This window comes from Ricinus communis, chromosome 9 (genome assembly GCF_019578655.1).
Source record: "Ricinus communis isolate WT05 ecotype wild-type chromosome 9, ASM1957865v1, whole genome shotgun sequence".
In the NCBI taxonomy this organism is placed as follows: Eukaryota; Viridiplantae; Streptophyta; class Magnoliopsida; order Malpighiales; family Euphorbiaceae; genus Ricinus; species Ricinus communis.
This window is the reverse complement of record NC_063264.1, coordinates 20,839,449-20,856,558: the sequence shown is the minus strand read 5'-3', so window position 1 is coordinate 20,856,558 and position 17,110 is coordinate 20,839,449.

Genomic DNA, 17,110 nt, shown 5'->3' with positions numbered 1-17,110 from the left:
AATATTTCAAGCTAGCGAGCATATCATTTCATTCTTCCACATTGTAAGAAATCAAGTTATGGGTTCTTTCAAGAACTTTCCAGACTTATTAAAACTCACGCTAGTAAATCTAGACTCATCCCTCACGTTCTTTCTTTCTTTTGTGTTCTTTGTGTACTCTTGTGTCTAAATCAATTAGGTTTAATCCTTCTGCTTAGCTATAGGAAAGAGAATAAAGAACGTGTGATTTCTTTCCTTATTGAATTCGTAATCCTAATAATGTTCTATTTTTATTCATTTTGCTTATTCATCTCTTTCTAACCTCTGTTTAGTATGATGGTTTGTTTTTATTTTATGAGCACAAACATGATAATGTTTAGTGAAAGTGCATCGAAGTTGCAGTCATAAGCACTAAACCAATGCTTGGACAAATGCGAAGAAAGAAAATTAATTGATCAAGTATTAATGTCATTCTCCGAATGATCGCGGACAAATCTTTTGAAGAAAGCGGGAACGATATAAATGGAGGCACACCCAATTATTCCAATTCAGGATTTGCACCATTAGGGTCTCCATTATTCTTTATTCCTCTATGCATGAGTACTCCTCATGATACAAGGATTGGCGTAAGGAATTATGGAAACACAATTAACAAGCTTGACTGGTGGCATTGGGGCTTAGCTTGATGATCAATGAGGACGAGATGTAACCTATGTGTGTAAGGGAGAAATCATGTTGCTTTTAATGTTTGGCAAGAGGGAATTAGAGTGTTATGATGTTTGGCAGGCATATAATGAAGTAAATTAGGCTTGAGTGTTATTAGGTACAGTGACGCAAATTTCCCCTTATTTTTGTTAAGGAATCATTTAAACGCAGTTGACAAGCTTGACCAGTGGCATTAGGGTGTAACTTGATGATCAAGCAGCATAATACTCAAATCCACACCCATAACGGAGAAATCATGTTACTCTCGATTAATACAAGTGGGAATGCGCATGTTTTGATGTTTGGGAGTCATATAATGAAGTAGATTGGGCCGGAGTGTTATTAGGTATGCCCATGCAAATTTCTTCTAATTTTTGTTAAGGAATCACAGGTTTGTAATGGATAAGCTTCACTAGTGGCATTAGAGCGTGACTTGATGTTCAAGTAGGACGAGACACAAATCCATGCACGTAATGGACAAATTATGTTGCTTTCATTTAATCCAAGCTGGAATGTGCATATTATGATGTTTGGAACACATAAAATGAAGTAATTTGGGACTGAGTGTGAATAAATAGGCCCACGGGAATTATCCCTTATTTTTGTTAAGCTGGCTCATGAAATTTAGGACTATGAGAGTTGTTGGCCAGTCAACTCCTCTTTAGTTCTTGATTTGACTTTAGTTTATTTATCTTTCTTTATTTGCTTATTCATATTTAGGTTCTATTTTCTTCTTTTTATAGAATGAGGGCTTTCTGCACTATGAAAACCACATGCAACCTAGTATTTAAGACTAGTGAGCATATTATTTCAATTTTCTATCTTATGGAAAATCAAGTTATTGGTTCTTTCAGGAACTTTGCGGACTTATGAAGACTTGCACTAGCGAACCTAGAGTTGTCGCTCATGTCCTTCCTTTGTTTTGTGTTCTTTGTCTACCATTTTGTTTAGATTAATTTGATTTGGTCCTTACATTTAGCGATGGAAGAGATAAAGAACTTGTGATTTCTATCCTTATCAAATACAAAATCCTAACTAGGTTCTCATATGTTCATTTCTTTTGTTTGTCTCTTTCTAATCTATGTGTAGTATGATGATTTGGTTTTATTTGGCGAGCATAAATATGAGTGTTGAGCTAAAGTGTGTGGAATAGGCAATCATAGGCACTAATCTAATGCTTGGAGAAATGCAAAGGAAGAGAATTACTTGATGGAGTATTAATATCATTCTCCGAATGATTACGGATAATTCTTATGGAGGAAAGAGGGAATGCCGAGAATCAAGGCATATGCCTAAATATTCCAATCCAGGATTTGCACCATTAGGATCTCCATCATTCCGTGTTCCTCTAAGAATAAGGACTCTTGATCACACAAGGATTGGCATAAGCATAAGGATCAAATAGAATTGTTATCATAATGGTATATAAAGAAAATAATAGAAAGGAAGGATGTTAGTGTTAAGTTTATGTTTGTTAGGCGAGTCTTGATAAGTCGTTAGAGTTCTTGAAGGTATCCATAACTTGATTTTTTATAAGGTAGAAAACTAAAATATTATCCTCATTGGTGCCAAGTATTTGGGTGCATGTGGTTTTTATTAGTGCGAAAGCCCTTATTCCATAAAAAGAAGAAACTAGAAGCTAAATATGAATAAATAAAGATGAATAAACAAAATTCGAATCAAGAAACATAAAGGAGTTGATTGGTCAACAACTCTCGTACTCCTAAATTTTAAAAGCTAGCTTAACAAAAATAATAAAAAATTCACATGGGCCTACCGAACAATACTCTGACCCCAAATTACTTCATTATATATGTCCCCTACGCTCATGGATTTACATGTCATCCTACTTTACTATCAAGCTAATCCCCAACGCCATTGGTGAAGCTTGTTAATTGTGTTCCCATGATTCCTTATGCCTATCCCTGTCATTAGGAGTCCTGGTGCCTAGAGGAATAAGGAATGATGGAGATCACAATGGAGCAAATCCTGAATTAGAATATTTAGGCGTGCCTCGATTCTTGTCATTCCCTCTTTCCTTTAAAAGATTCATCCATGATCATACAGAGAATGATATTAATACTTGATCAACTAATTTTATTTCTTTGCATTTGTTCAAGCATTCGATCGGTGGATATAATTGTCGCTTCCACGTGCTTTTACTCAACACTAGTGTTTATGCTCCACAAATAAAACCAAACCATCATACTATAAGGGATTAGAAAGAAAGGTACAAAGAAAATGAATAAATTGAGATCATAAGTAGGATTTTGGATCTGATAAAGAACCTATAGCTTGATTTACGCAAGGTAGAAGATTGGAATAAAATGCTCATTAGCCTCAAATATTCAGTTGCATGCATTTTCATAATGTGAAAGTCCTCATTCTATAAGAAGAAGAAACCATAAGCTAAATATGAATAAATAAAGAAAGAAAAATGAATAAATTAAAGTCAAATCAAGAACTAGAGAACCCTCGTAGTCTCAAATTTTATAAGGCAACATAATGAAATAAGGGGAATTCGCATAGTCCTACCTAATAACCCTCTGGTTAGAAATACTTCATTATATGCATCTCAAACATCAAAATTCATGCATTCCCAGTTAGATTAATCAAAAGACACATGATTTCTCCCTTATGTGCAAATTTGCATCTCCTCCTGCTTAATCATCAAGTCATGCTCCACTGCCATCGATCCAGCAATTGCGCTCCTATGATTCCTTATGCCAATCTTTGTGTCATCAGGAGTACTCATGCCTAGAGAGACAAAGAACAATGGAGACCCCAATTATGACAACCTGGCCTTAGAGAGCAATCCGACGAGGGCGGGAAGTGAACGCTGGGGCAAATAAAAGATAGGATGCCTGGACAAGGAGCAGTTCTGGCAGGCTTCTAGGATGGCAGCACTCTAAGGTACGAGGGTACATGAATGAGTCGAATTGCACATTGAAATGGTGTAGGGAATGGTTCATAACATATATGTAAAGATTTGGAACTAATCACATGAGGCGCCTTTTGGTTATTTGGTTGTGGAGTTGTAGGAACTCCAAAGTTAAACGTGCTTGGTTCAGAAAAATTCCAGCATGAGGGACCTCCTTGGAAGTTCTCGAACCCGCCAAAGGGACAAAATTATGAGGCCAGTAGGGGGCTAAAGCGGACAATATCTCATGTGATCCGATTCCGGGTCGTTACACCAATGGTGCAAATGTCATTCCCGCTTTTCTCTAAAAGATTTGTCTGCAATCCTTTAGACAATGACAACAATACTTGACATCCAAACATGTCCTTTCCCCCTTAGATTAATCGAAAGCAACATCATTTCTCCCTTACATGAGCAGATTTACATCTCATTATGCTTGATCATCATACTAAGCCCAATTCCTAGCGGTCAAGCTTGCCAAATGCATTCTCATGATTCCTTATGCAAATCCTTATGTCATCAGGAGTCCTCGTGCCTAAAGGAACAAGAAATGATGGAGACCCCAATGGTGCAAATCCTGAACCAAAATATTTGGTCATTCCTCGATTTTCATTGTTCCTTCTATCCTCCAAAAGATTTGTCCAAGATCATTCAGAGAATGAGATCAATACTTGATCAACTAATTTTCTTTCTTCGCATTTGTCTAAGCATTGGATCGGTGCCTATGATTGCCACTTCCATAAACTTTCATTCAACGCTCATGTTTATGCTCCCTAAATAAAACCAAACCATCATAGTATACAGAGATTAGAAAGAGATGCACAATAGAGACGAACAAAATGATTACATAGATAGAATTTTGGATTTGATAAGGAAAGAAATTAGAAGTTGTTTGTTCTCTTCCATATGGCTAAGCATAAGAATCAAATCAAATTGATTTAAACGCAAGGTAAACAAAGAACATAAAAGAAAGGAAGGACGTGAGCAATAAGTCTATGCTCGGTAGCGCGAGTGCTGATAAGTTGCACAAAGTTCTTAAAAGAACCCATAACTTGATTTTTCGCAAGGTAGAAAACTGACCAAATATTCTCATTAGCCTCAAGTATTTGGTTTTGACTTTTATAGTACGAAAGCCCTCATTTTATAAGAAGAAGAAACTAGAACCAAAATACTTCATTACATGCATCCCAAACTTCGAACCCGTGCATTCCCACTTGGATTAATCGAAAGAAACATGATTTCTCCCTTACTCTCGAGGATTTACATCTCGTCCTGCTTGATCATTAAGTCACGCTCCAATGCCACTTGTCAAGCTTGTCAATGTCGTTCCCATGATTCCTTATGCCAATCTTCATATCATCACAAGTCCTAGTGCCTAGAGGAACAAGAAATGGTGGAGATTCCAATATTGAAAATTTGGACTCTGAATAATAGGGCGTGTCTTGATTCTCGTTGTTCCCTCTTCACTTCAAAAGATTCGCTCGCGATCATTCTGAGAATTACATGAATACTGGATTGAGTAATCTTCTTCCTTTGCATTTGTCTAAGCATTGTATCGGTGCCTATGACTGCCGCTTCTACACACTTTCAATCAACACTCGTGTTTATGCTCCCAAATAAAAGCAAAATATCAAACTAGATAGATTTTAGAAAGATTGGTATAAAAGAAATAAACAAAATGAGAATATAGGTGATGCGAATCCTATTGGTAGTAGGAGTTCTACTCTAACAAGAAATCCTACTTCAACTACGATTCAAGATCCAATTCACATCCATGGAGGCCTAATTACAAGGTCCAAGGCTAAAAAGATAAAAGAAGCTCTCAATGGGCTAATTCAAGATGTTTGGGCTAAGGACACATAAGCACTTAAGGAGTTGGATTCAAATTCAAGGCTCATCAATATAATTTAGATTATTGGACTTGAATGAAATTAATATGAGTTTAATGAGCATAAAGGAGCACATAAGGGAGTTTGGGCATAATTAGCTCCACCAAAGATGGCCCATGTGTGTAACTTAAAGAAACTGGGGTTTCTTACTCCTAATGGGCGGCTACATAGTATTTTTTAGGAATATTAGGACTGTGTTTTTAGTTATCTCTTTTAGTTAGGATGTTTATCTCTATCCGATTTGAGTTGTAAATCCTTAATAGCTTAGAATTAGGGTTTTCTAAAGGCTATAAAAGGCATACGAATTTTCAAGTTCATTGATTGATGATGAATATATTTTGTGAGTTTATATTGTATTCTTAGTTCTTGTTTAGATCTAATTCAAACTTATCAAGCAATTCATTATTTGTGGCATTCAAATCTGACTTATCAATTTAGAATCCATACTAAATTGCAGCATCTTCTAGCTTTAATACCTTAGATTTGATAGTTTAATATACTTGAGATCAAACTTCTATACGGGTTTAATCCTTTGATATATGTTAGGTTCGTATCATTTGGTATTAGAGCATTGGCTTCTAAATGAGGTTACATATCTTTAATTTTCGCATATTCTTTTTATTATTTTCTTTTGTCATTCTTCTCTATACAAATCTCGTTCAAATTAAAAAATAAATAAATCAGTTTCATTCTTGTGATCAAATAAAAAAAGTTGCCATTGTCAATCACCTCTACGACCGATTCTATGATTGATTCTCAAAAAAAATTTATGCCTTTTGTTTTCTTCACTTATTAAGCTTATTTAGTCTTTTATTACCTTTGTTCTTGTGTCTTTCATTATGTATAGGCTTAATTTGTTTTGTTTAGTTTTCTCATTTCGGTATTATGTGTGTTTTAAATCTAATCTGTTGGTTATTGAATAGTTGCAATTTTGGTTGTTTGATAATTTATTGTTTTAGCCTTTAGAAGAACCAAAGAGTAGAGATTGAGTTATAAAAGGTGAGCGGTGAGTTCATTAAAGGGTAAAAGTCTAATTAAGTAAAACACGAACGATGAAGAATGTCATGCGAAAGAGTTCTATGCCGAATCACTACTATAGATATTTGCACAACTGACTTTAAAGGCTTACACAAGATTCGCAAAGTATTGAGGAGTATTTTCAAGAGATGGAGGTGACATTGACCCATCCTAAAACTAAGGAAGACCGTTAGCAAGCCATGGCTCGTTTCTTGAGAGGGCTGAACAAGGAAATTGCTAATGTTGTGGAATTGCATCTATATATGAAGTTGATGTGGCAGGGACGAAGCTAAGTGGGAACATAGTCAACCAGAAATTATTATATTCATGATTATTCATCCATCGAAACCTCTTATCAATGGAAAGATGTCCATTGATAACTCTTCTTAATATTTATATAAGGAAAGATCACTTTCTTATGGGGTCTCGAAGACTGAATTTATAGGAGGGTAAATTATGATGGATACTCTAATAGGTATTCTTTTGTAATAAATGGAAAAGTTATTGTACTTTCACCTTTATCACCAAAGAAAGTGAACCATGATCAAAGAATTTTAAGAGAGAGAGAACAGCGCGCATGTGAGAAAAAGAAAAGAATACATGGCAAAGGAGAGCTGTGTGAAAAATAATTAGTGATGTAAGCAAAGAGTGGAAAAAGGAGAGCAAAGAGTATGCGCAAAAGAAAGAAGAGGCACATAGAAAAAGAAACAATTGAGCTTTTATGTAAAAGAGAGTGATGTTAAGAGAGCTTATTTTTCTTACATGCCTATGATTGTAATGTTGTACAAAGACTCATGTTTTACTACTAACAGTCTTAACAACTCTTTGCCTAGTGTGTTTGTTTATATTATGAAGGAATATGAAGATCTATTTTCGATGATGTTTCAAAAGGTTTACCATTTTTAAGAGGGATTGAGTACCAAATTGACTTCAATTCAGGTTCGCAAATTCCAAATAAACCGCCTTATAGAAGTAATTCTAAGGAGACAAAGGAGTTACAATGGCAAATGGAGGAGCTAATGCATAAAGGCTTGATTCGTGAGAGCATGAGTCCATGTGCCATGCCCATTTTATTAGTGCCTAAGAAGGATGGAACTTAGAGGATGTGCATTTATTGTAGTGCCATGAATAAAATAATGGTAAAGTATCGACATCCTATTCCTCATTTAGATGACATGCTTGATAAGTTGTATGGTGCATGTATATTTTCTAAGATTAATCTTAAAAGTGGTTATCACCAAATTAGGATGAAAGAGGGTGATGAATGGAAAACTACTTCTAAAACAAAATATGGTTTATATGAGTGGTTAGTTATGCCTTTCGGATTAACTAATGCACCTTGTACTTTCATAAAATTAATGAACCATGTATTGCATATATTCTTAGGAAAGTTTGTTGTTGTCTATTTTGACGAAATAATTATGTATAGTAAGTCATTAAATGAACACATTGAGCATGTGCATTTAGTACTTGATGTTTTGTGTAAGGAGAAGTTGTTTGCTAACTATAAGAAATGTTCTTTTTGCACGAGCAAACTTATTTTCCTAGGGTTTGTCGTAAGTGCGCAAGGCACTGAAGTAGATGAAGAGAAGGTTAAGGCAATCAAGGAGTGACCTACACCTAAGTCTATTAGAGATGTTCACTCATTTCATGGTTTGGCAAGCTTTTATCGAAGATTTGTTTGTAATTTTAGCACCATTGCCGCACCATTAACTGAAGTAATCAAGAAGAGTGTGGGATTCAAGTTGGGAGATGCTCAAGAGAAAGCGTTTAAAACGCTTAAAAATAAGTTGATTTTTCTATGGATTTTATTTTGGGTTTACCTAGGTCAAAACATGGCCATGATTCTATTTTTGTGGTTGTAGATCACTTTTCTAAGATGGTACATTTTATTGCTTGTCATAAGACTAATGATACACCATATATTGTTGATTTGTTCTTTAACGAGATTGTTCATTTACATAGTATGCCTATAACTATTATTAGTGATAAGGATGCAAAATTTCTTAGTTTTTGTGGAAGACTTTGTAGGGTAACTAGGGACTAAGTTGTTATTTTTTACTACATGTCACCCCTAAACTGATGGTCAAATTGAGGTAGTAAATTGCACTGTGGGTCAATTATTGCACATCTTGATTAAGAAGAATTTGAAATCTTGGGAAGATTGTTAGCCACATATTGATTTTGCTTATAATTGTAATGTGCATTCATCTACTCATTATTGCCCTTTTGAGATTGTTTATGGTTTTATTCTTTTGAGTCCATTAGATTCACTCCTTTGCCTTTGCATATGAGAGTTAATTTAGATGGTCAAAAGAAGGCTGATTTTCTTAGGGCATTACATGAAAAGGTGCCCTTGAACATTGAAGAAAGGAATGAGAAAATTTCCCAAAGAGCTAATAAGGGGCGTGTGGAAGTAATCTTTAAATCTGGTGATTGGGTTTGGGTTCACTTTAGAAAAGAAAGTTCTCTTAGTATGCGTAAGGCTAAGATGAGTCCTAGATGTTAGTGCTACTTTTAATGTAACTAATTTATCTCCTTTTGATTTTGACAAGGTTGATGATTCGAGAATGAATCCTCACGAGGAAGGAGGGGACAATGCAAATCCTACAAGCACAAGGAATCCTACTCCGACTAGGGCTCCTACTTCAACTAGGAATCCTACTTCCACTAGAAATTCTAGTCCTATGAGGAGTCCTACTCCAACTAAGAATTCGACTCCTAGGAGGAGCCCTACTTCTACAAGGAATCCTAGTCCCACGAGGAGTCATACTACAACTAGGAATCCTAATCCAACTAGGATTGTACACGAGCCATTCAAATATAATAGAACAATGACTAGAGCTCGCATGAAGAAGTTCAAGGATGCTTTAGGAGTGTTTGTGAAATAAGAGGTGAAGCTTGAGTTGGAGATCCAAAGTCCAAGTGAAATTGGGCATAATCAAGACAATGCGCCTCAATATACTCCTATCAACTTAATTCAATATATAAAGGCATGGAAAAGTCAAAATAGGCCTAAAATAAACAAGTTAAGCTCTTTTGGATTCCAATACTCAAGCATGGGCCACTTATTACATGTTACTTAAGCTCAAATGTCATGTTTATTATTTGGGCTAGGGTTGGATGAATTTTAGGAATATTTGTTCATTTAAAGAAATCTTTTAATAGTCAGAAGTCTTGTTTTAAGTTATCCTTTTAGTTTAGGAGTTTATTCCTAATCTTATTATTATTTGCTTCCTTATCATTATAGAATTAGGTTTTTCGAAGTCCTATATAAGCTAGTATGACTTTCTATGTAATGGTTGGTTGAATATTGATTATCTTGGAGTTAATTCTCTTCTTTTGTTCTTTATGAACTTGGTGAATTTATAAAGTGAAGACTTGGTATTTTACAAACTTAATTTAATCTAAACCTTTATTCATATTAAACGGCTTTTAATTCTTTATAATTAAGGTTTTTAAGTACAAGTTATCTAAGGGTCTTGTTGGGAGTTAGAGTTTCTTTGCTTGATTAGGTGAACGATCCTTGGTGAAGACATTAAAATTGAATACGGGTTTTGCACAAGTTAGCCACGTTCTATCAACCGATCCAATGCTTGGACAAATGCAAAGAAATAAATTACTTGATCAAGTATTGATTTCATTTTCTGAATAATCGTGAATGAGTCTTTTCGAGAAAAGAGGGAACGACGAGAATCGAGACACGACCAAATATTATGATCAAGGATTTGCACCATTATGGTCTCCATCATTCCTTGTTCTTCTAGACATGAGCACTCTTAATGACATAAGGATTGGCATAACATAATAAAGTAGTTTAGGTCGGATGTTATTTTGTAGACCCATGCAAATTTCCCATTATTTTTGTTAAGTTGGATTTTAAAATCTAGGACTACGAGAGTTGTTGATCAGTCAACTACTCTCTAATTCTTGATTTGACTTTAGTTTATTCATTTTTCTTTATTTATATATTCAAATATAGCTTATAGTTTCTTCTTCTTATAGAATAAGAGGTTTTGCATTATAACAATCGCGTGCAACCGAATACTTGAGACTAGTGAGTATATTATTTCAATTTTCTACCTTGCGGGAAATAAAGTTATGGATTCTTTAAAGAAATTTGAGTACTTATCAAGACTAGCACTAGCGGACATAGACTTATCGCTCACATACTTCCTTTCTTTTGTGTTCTTTTTCTACCCTTGTGTTTATAACAATTCTAATTTGATCCTTATGCTTAGTTGTATCGAAAAGAACAAAGAACTTTTGATTTCTTTCCTCACCGAATCCAAAGTCCTACCTATGTTCTCATTTTGTTCGTTTCTTTTGTTCCTCTTTGTCTAGTATAATGGTTTGGTTTTATTTGGGGAGCCTAAACACGACTGTTGAGTGAAAGCATGTGGAAGTGGCAATCATAGGCACCGATCCAATGCATGGATGAATGGGAAAAAAGAATATTAGTTGATCGAGTATTAATTCATTCTCCATATGATTTCGGATGAAACTCTTGGAGGAATGAGGGAACAAGGAGAGTTAAGGCATGCCCAAATATTCTGATAAATGATTTGTTCCATTGGGAGCTCCATCATTCGTTATTCCTCTAGGCACAAGGATTTCTAATGACATAAGGATTGTAATAAGGAATCATAGGAATGCAATTGACAAGTTGGACCGGTGGCATTGGAGCTTAGCTTGATGATGAAGCAGGACGAAATGTAAATTCACACACGTAAGGAAGAAATCATGTTATTTTTTTATTGATCCAAGCGTAATACAAGTGTTTTGATGTTTCAGATGCATATAATGAAGTAACTTGGGTCAAAGTGTTATGCAGGCACATGCGGACTCTCTCTTATTTTTGTTAAGTTGGCTCTTAAAATTTACGACTACAAGAGTTATTGACCAGTCAACTCCTCTCTAGTTCTTAATATGACTTTTGTTTATTTGTCTTTCTATATTTATTTATTCATATTTAGCTTCTAGTTTCTTCTTCTTATGGAATGAGGGCTATCGCACTATAAAAACCACATGTAGCCGAATCAAGTTATCAATTCTTTCAAGAACTCTACAGGCTTATCAAGACTCGCGTTAGTAATCACATTCTTCCTTTCTTTTGCGTTCTTCGTCTACCCATGTGTTTATAACAGTTATATTTGATCCTTATGCTTAGCGTACGGAAGAGAACAAAGAACTTATGATTTCTTTCCTTATCAGATTTGAAATTCTACCTATGTTCTCTTTTTATTCATTTCTTTATGCCCCTTTGTCTAGTATGTTGGTTTGGTTTTATTTAGGGAGCATAAACACGAATGTTGAGTGAAAGCTCGTGGAAGTAGTGATATCCTTGATATTACACATGTTTGCATGCTTGTTTTTGAGTTATTTTTAGGGCAAATTATGTGTTTTTGTATTAGAATCACCCTGTTTTAGTTTTCTTTGTGTCTCAAGTGTTTTTCTAGGTACATCATTAAAGTTATAGAAAAATCGGATTAAAATTGGAAAGAAATAGATGAATCGGGCGCGTTAGACTGTTCAACACGCCCTGCCAACCCGCTCATGTTGAGGAGAACAGTCAAGGTCAGCTGGCGTGCTGAAATCCCTTACCCATAGCGAGAAGAAGCGATTTGCAACACGGTCTTTGAGAGTGATACAGCCTATGAGCATGCTCGTGCTGAGTAGCAAGGCCCAATTCCAAGTTATGCTGAAGAATGCCACATGTACAATTTTAGCTCAACAAGGCAAGGATCCAGGCCGTGATAGTCAGCATGGCCCAAATCCAAGCTGTGTTGGATTCTGAAACATAATTTAAAAGAAAAGAAAACGAAAGAGAAAAAGAGATTCAAAGGGATACTAGAGAGAGAACTTTGAGGTACAAGACAAACTTTGAGAGCAACCTTCTAGATGATCAAGAAGAGGAAAATGGAGACAAATTCCACTTCAACATCATCCAAATAGCTATTTTTGATAATCAGATTGAAGATTCAAAGGAAAAAAGAAGGAGATCTTGCGTTATAGAGATTAGATCCAGAGTTATTCAAGAGGCGATAGCATTTCCACTATTTGAGAAAAGGGTGTTCATGTTCTTTTCGATTCTTATTTACTTTGTATTTGATTCTTGTATTAGTTTAATCATTATATGTAACTAATCTTATTAAACCCATCTGAGGGTGATCTTTAGCTATGCTAGGCTTGTTTTATGTTTAACTGATTGGATTTTTGATTTAAGATTGTAGTTTTCATTCAAGTATAATAAAATATGTTGTTTCTTCTTCATTATTGAATCAATTTGAGAACTCCTTTGTAATTAAGAAATTTAATTAGATTTGCATAACTGCTTCTGTAATTAAGTGACTTGTATTTTAGAGATAACTGTAATAACTTACTGGAATAAGAACTAGACATTCTTATTAGCGGTAATTTAGATATTAATGTTATTCTAAAATCAATTGTGAGGAAGAGATTCCAACTTTAGATCTTTAGGATTAGGAATTGATTAACTAGAAAGAGATGCCAATTCATTTAAGAAATTATCCACATATTGCAATTGTTAATCAATCAATTCATAAATTATTATTTTTAAGCTGGCTAGCTAAAAGGATTGTAACGCCTACATTTTCTCATCATACATGTTATGTGCATTTACATTTAATCATTGGGCATATGATGGTATATTAATAATATTTTTATTTTATGAGAATAGATATATATTAATTATAAGTAGAGAATAAGAAGCATGATATTAGATTATTAATTTAGATAAGTTGATTAAGTACTTAGGTTATATGTATTAAGCCTTAAGACTTAATTGAACCAATAGTTGAAGGTTGGGTAAATAGATTGGACTTAAATGACACAATTAAAAGTTAGTACCTATGTATGGTTAGTAAGAATTAAACTTGGGACGATAAGACTAATTTCAATAGGTGGTGGCATTAAGAATTAAGAGCTGTCAATTAAGAGATTAATCTTCCAAATTGGAACCATGAGCAACCTCATTTTACCTCTTCATTTCTCTCGTACCTGGCCAAAAACCCAAAATTTGGAACAAGAAAGAGAAGTGGAATACCCAGAAAAACCTAAACTGCAAGGACCATGATTGGGAATTGTTTGATCCTCTTTCTCTGAGGAAGGGGTGAAACATAATCAACTTGAATTCGGGACAGCTATTCGAAATCTTAGTGAAAGACTGGATTTGTTATCTCATGTTTGCTTTTCGTGAAAAAATATCAATTGAAGTGGAGGGTTTCTTAAAAAACCAAGGAGCTCGGTCAACTATTCAATCAAATGATATTGAGCATCCAGACATAATTTTGAGAAGCTCACCCGAAACTAGAGCTAGAAACGCCTTATTTTGTTTCGTTCCCCTTCATCATTTCCTTCTTCTCGAATCCAAGGGGGACTTCTCATATTTAGAATCTTTCTGCGGTGTGCTCTGTTTACTATTCTTTCGTACTTTCTTCTCTTTACCACACGATAGGTTAGCGACGCGTGAGTAGGTAGGGTTTTTAGTAGGCTACTTATGCAGCTACAATCTAAGGCAGTGAACCTATCGATGCAGTCTAGCACTCATGGCGAGTATCAAGGTCGTAGCCTAGAGTTACTGATGGGCTCTTTATACAACATACACCTAAGGCAATGAACCTACCGATGCAGCCTAGCACTAGTGAGTATCAAGGTCGTATCCCTGGAGATCGGGTGAACCTAGAGTTACTACTGTTGCTAAGTTATCTAGTCTGAAATAGGGTGTGAAATTTCTAACGTACCAGCTAATGATTATGAGTGCAAATAAGTAAATAAAGAACAACGGACAATCAAAAGACAATTACAAAGAGAGAAACAAACCCAAAAGGGAGCCTAAGTGATGGAATTCTAAAGATGGATTTTATGGATTGCCGATCTTGCTTACCCGTGCCTAAATCCTGAATTGAATCCCGGTTCCTCTCTCGAGCTTACCGAATTCCTAAACCTGCACTAACCTAATGGAATCTCTTCCTATCGGATTACTACAGATTAGCATTAAGTATGATTTAAGACTATTAGGAGTTATTAATTCTTAATCCGGCGAGTAAATTAACCTTATCTCTAAGTGTTAACTACCAGTCCTTACTATTCAATGTCCAGTTGTAACAAGCATTTCTCAATGTCAAGAAACAACCCAATAAACAATTAATTCAATGTCTCAAATTAACTAAATCAAACTTTTATTACTAAATAGCAAGAAGATTGCAAGAATGACAATTATAAAACTAACAATTAAGCATAATCCATCAACAAAGGTGAACCCCAATGGGTTCAAAAGATCTAGCTACTCATGTTCATGGTTAAAGCAATTAGGGAATAAAATAAGGAAAAGAAAATTAAAGGCATGTAAACCCTTCTCTTTCAAGCCGAATGAAAAACCCTAAAATTGCAAATTCGAAATCTCAAACCCTAGTTGCCTCTTGAATGCTCCCAAAGTTTATCTTGATCTTCTATTCGATGTTGGAACAAGTGAAATCTCTCCTTCAATTGATGAATTTGATCTCTCAAGGTCTACAATTGAGGTATAGGAAACAATTGATTAAGTGTGTGTCTTCAAATTGAGTCCAAAATTCGTCCCCCTCCAAAAGAACTCAAAATTGCCTATATAGTTGATTCAAGATGGCGGAGTCAGTGTGATGATCCGGCAGTAGGGTCAGTGTGATGATTCGACCTCCGAGTCGAGCGATCTTGAATCTTTGAGTCTATTGTACGACTCCTTCCAAGTCAGTGGTCTTGAGCCACCACAGTCGGAGGCCGTGGTGGCTATGGCCGTCGAAATGGCACAATTGGGGATAGCCTCTTGGTAATTCAGCATGGCCAGAGTCCAGGCCGTGCTCAACCCTCGGGGCGCTAGTTCTCACCTAATTTGATGGATTTTGGTCCGTAATCACACGTATTTCCCTCGATTATTGATGGTGTCCTTCGAAAATGACCTGAAACGAGAAAGGAAACAAAAGACAGGTGATTCTAGCATAAAACAGGATAATCATGCATAAAAATGTAAACAATCGGGCATGAAAACATGTGTAGTATGATGCTTATCAAATTACCCCACACTTAAACTTTTGCTTGTCCTCAAGCAATCAACAACTCACTCCTCAAATAGATACCAAATAACTCAATCAAATGCATTGCAGGAGGTTAGCTCAAAACAAATTTCAAAACTCCATAATGATTTTTCCAAAAATCCCCAAATCACTAAATCCTTAAGAGAGAGAACAAACTTAATAAAGTTGCTAAAGTTAAAATGATAAACCATCTAAATTGAGAAATTGAGAACCATGCCTCACAAGATGTCACTCAAAACACACAAGTGTATATAGGTGAAAGAAGATCGCCAAGCTCTCAACGCGAAAATCTGGGAAAAGTGCTTACCATAGGCTTGCTTATAGATCCAATCTCCACTACTACGAAATAATCAATAATCATGATCAAAGGGTCTTGAGCCAGGTTGTAATGGGGTTAAGGTAGGGTACGTATAAATATGGAAAATAGGCTACAAGTTGCTGGAAGTTAAGCAAGTAATGCAAGAAAGTAACGAAGGATCAAGTGTTGTACCAAAATGAACACTAAGTTGCTCTAAAAATAAGATGATGCTCAAAATGAACTAAATTAACACTCTTTTTGTTTTTTTTATTGAATATATATATACTATGTATATATATTACAACAGCTTATGTAGGGATTGTTGGTTATTGACACATAATAAAACTGAATATCAAATTTTTTTTTTTTTTAATTGAAGGGAGCATCTATGAAAAATCTAGCAACTTAGTGAAATATATGATTGCAAATTGATCCAAAATAAAATGCAGCATAAACTTACATAATTTCCAGCAACAATGGTAGAAAGAATGGTCAAATGAATAGAAGTGATAAAATGAGTGTCACTGTTATTATTATCACGAAAGGAAAGGCTAAGGCTCAAAATTGGTTCACTAAGGGAAAAACAGGGTTAGGCTTTTTGGCCAAATTGTGTAAATCCTAAGTGCCCAAATCATCTCACGATTATTGACAATTCATGTAATCTCAAAAGATTTCGTAAAGCAAGTTCTAGAAATAGAGATTCTGTACAATGCTCACTAATGAAAGAAAAGGGAGCATAATAGTGATGCACCAATTGGCTCAAAATCTCACCATTTGAGTGGGTTAAAATTGCATGAATTCTCAAACCAAAGTTTAAACAGTCAATCACAATAATAAGCAACAATATTAACAGTGTTCTATATTTAAGATAAAGTAAAATGGAAGAATTTAAGGAAAAATACCAGTTTTACCTGGCTGGATTGTAATTAAGAGATTTGTTCATTGCCTTCTTCCAACAAGGTTCGATAAAAGCTATAAGGAAATCCATTCAAAGGAGAAAATCATTAACTACTCGATTAAAACAAAACTCAAGATAAGGACAGTAATAATGAATGGACTCAATCAATAAGGGATATTAAAACAAGATAAAAATAGCAAAGATAAAATTGGTACTGCACAAATCTACGGTACCTACCCCACACTTGTGAAAAACAACATCCTCAGTGTGAACAAGGTAGGCACTCCAAAATAAAAGGAATAAAATCACGTGAAA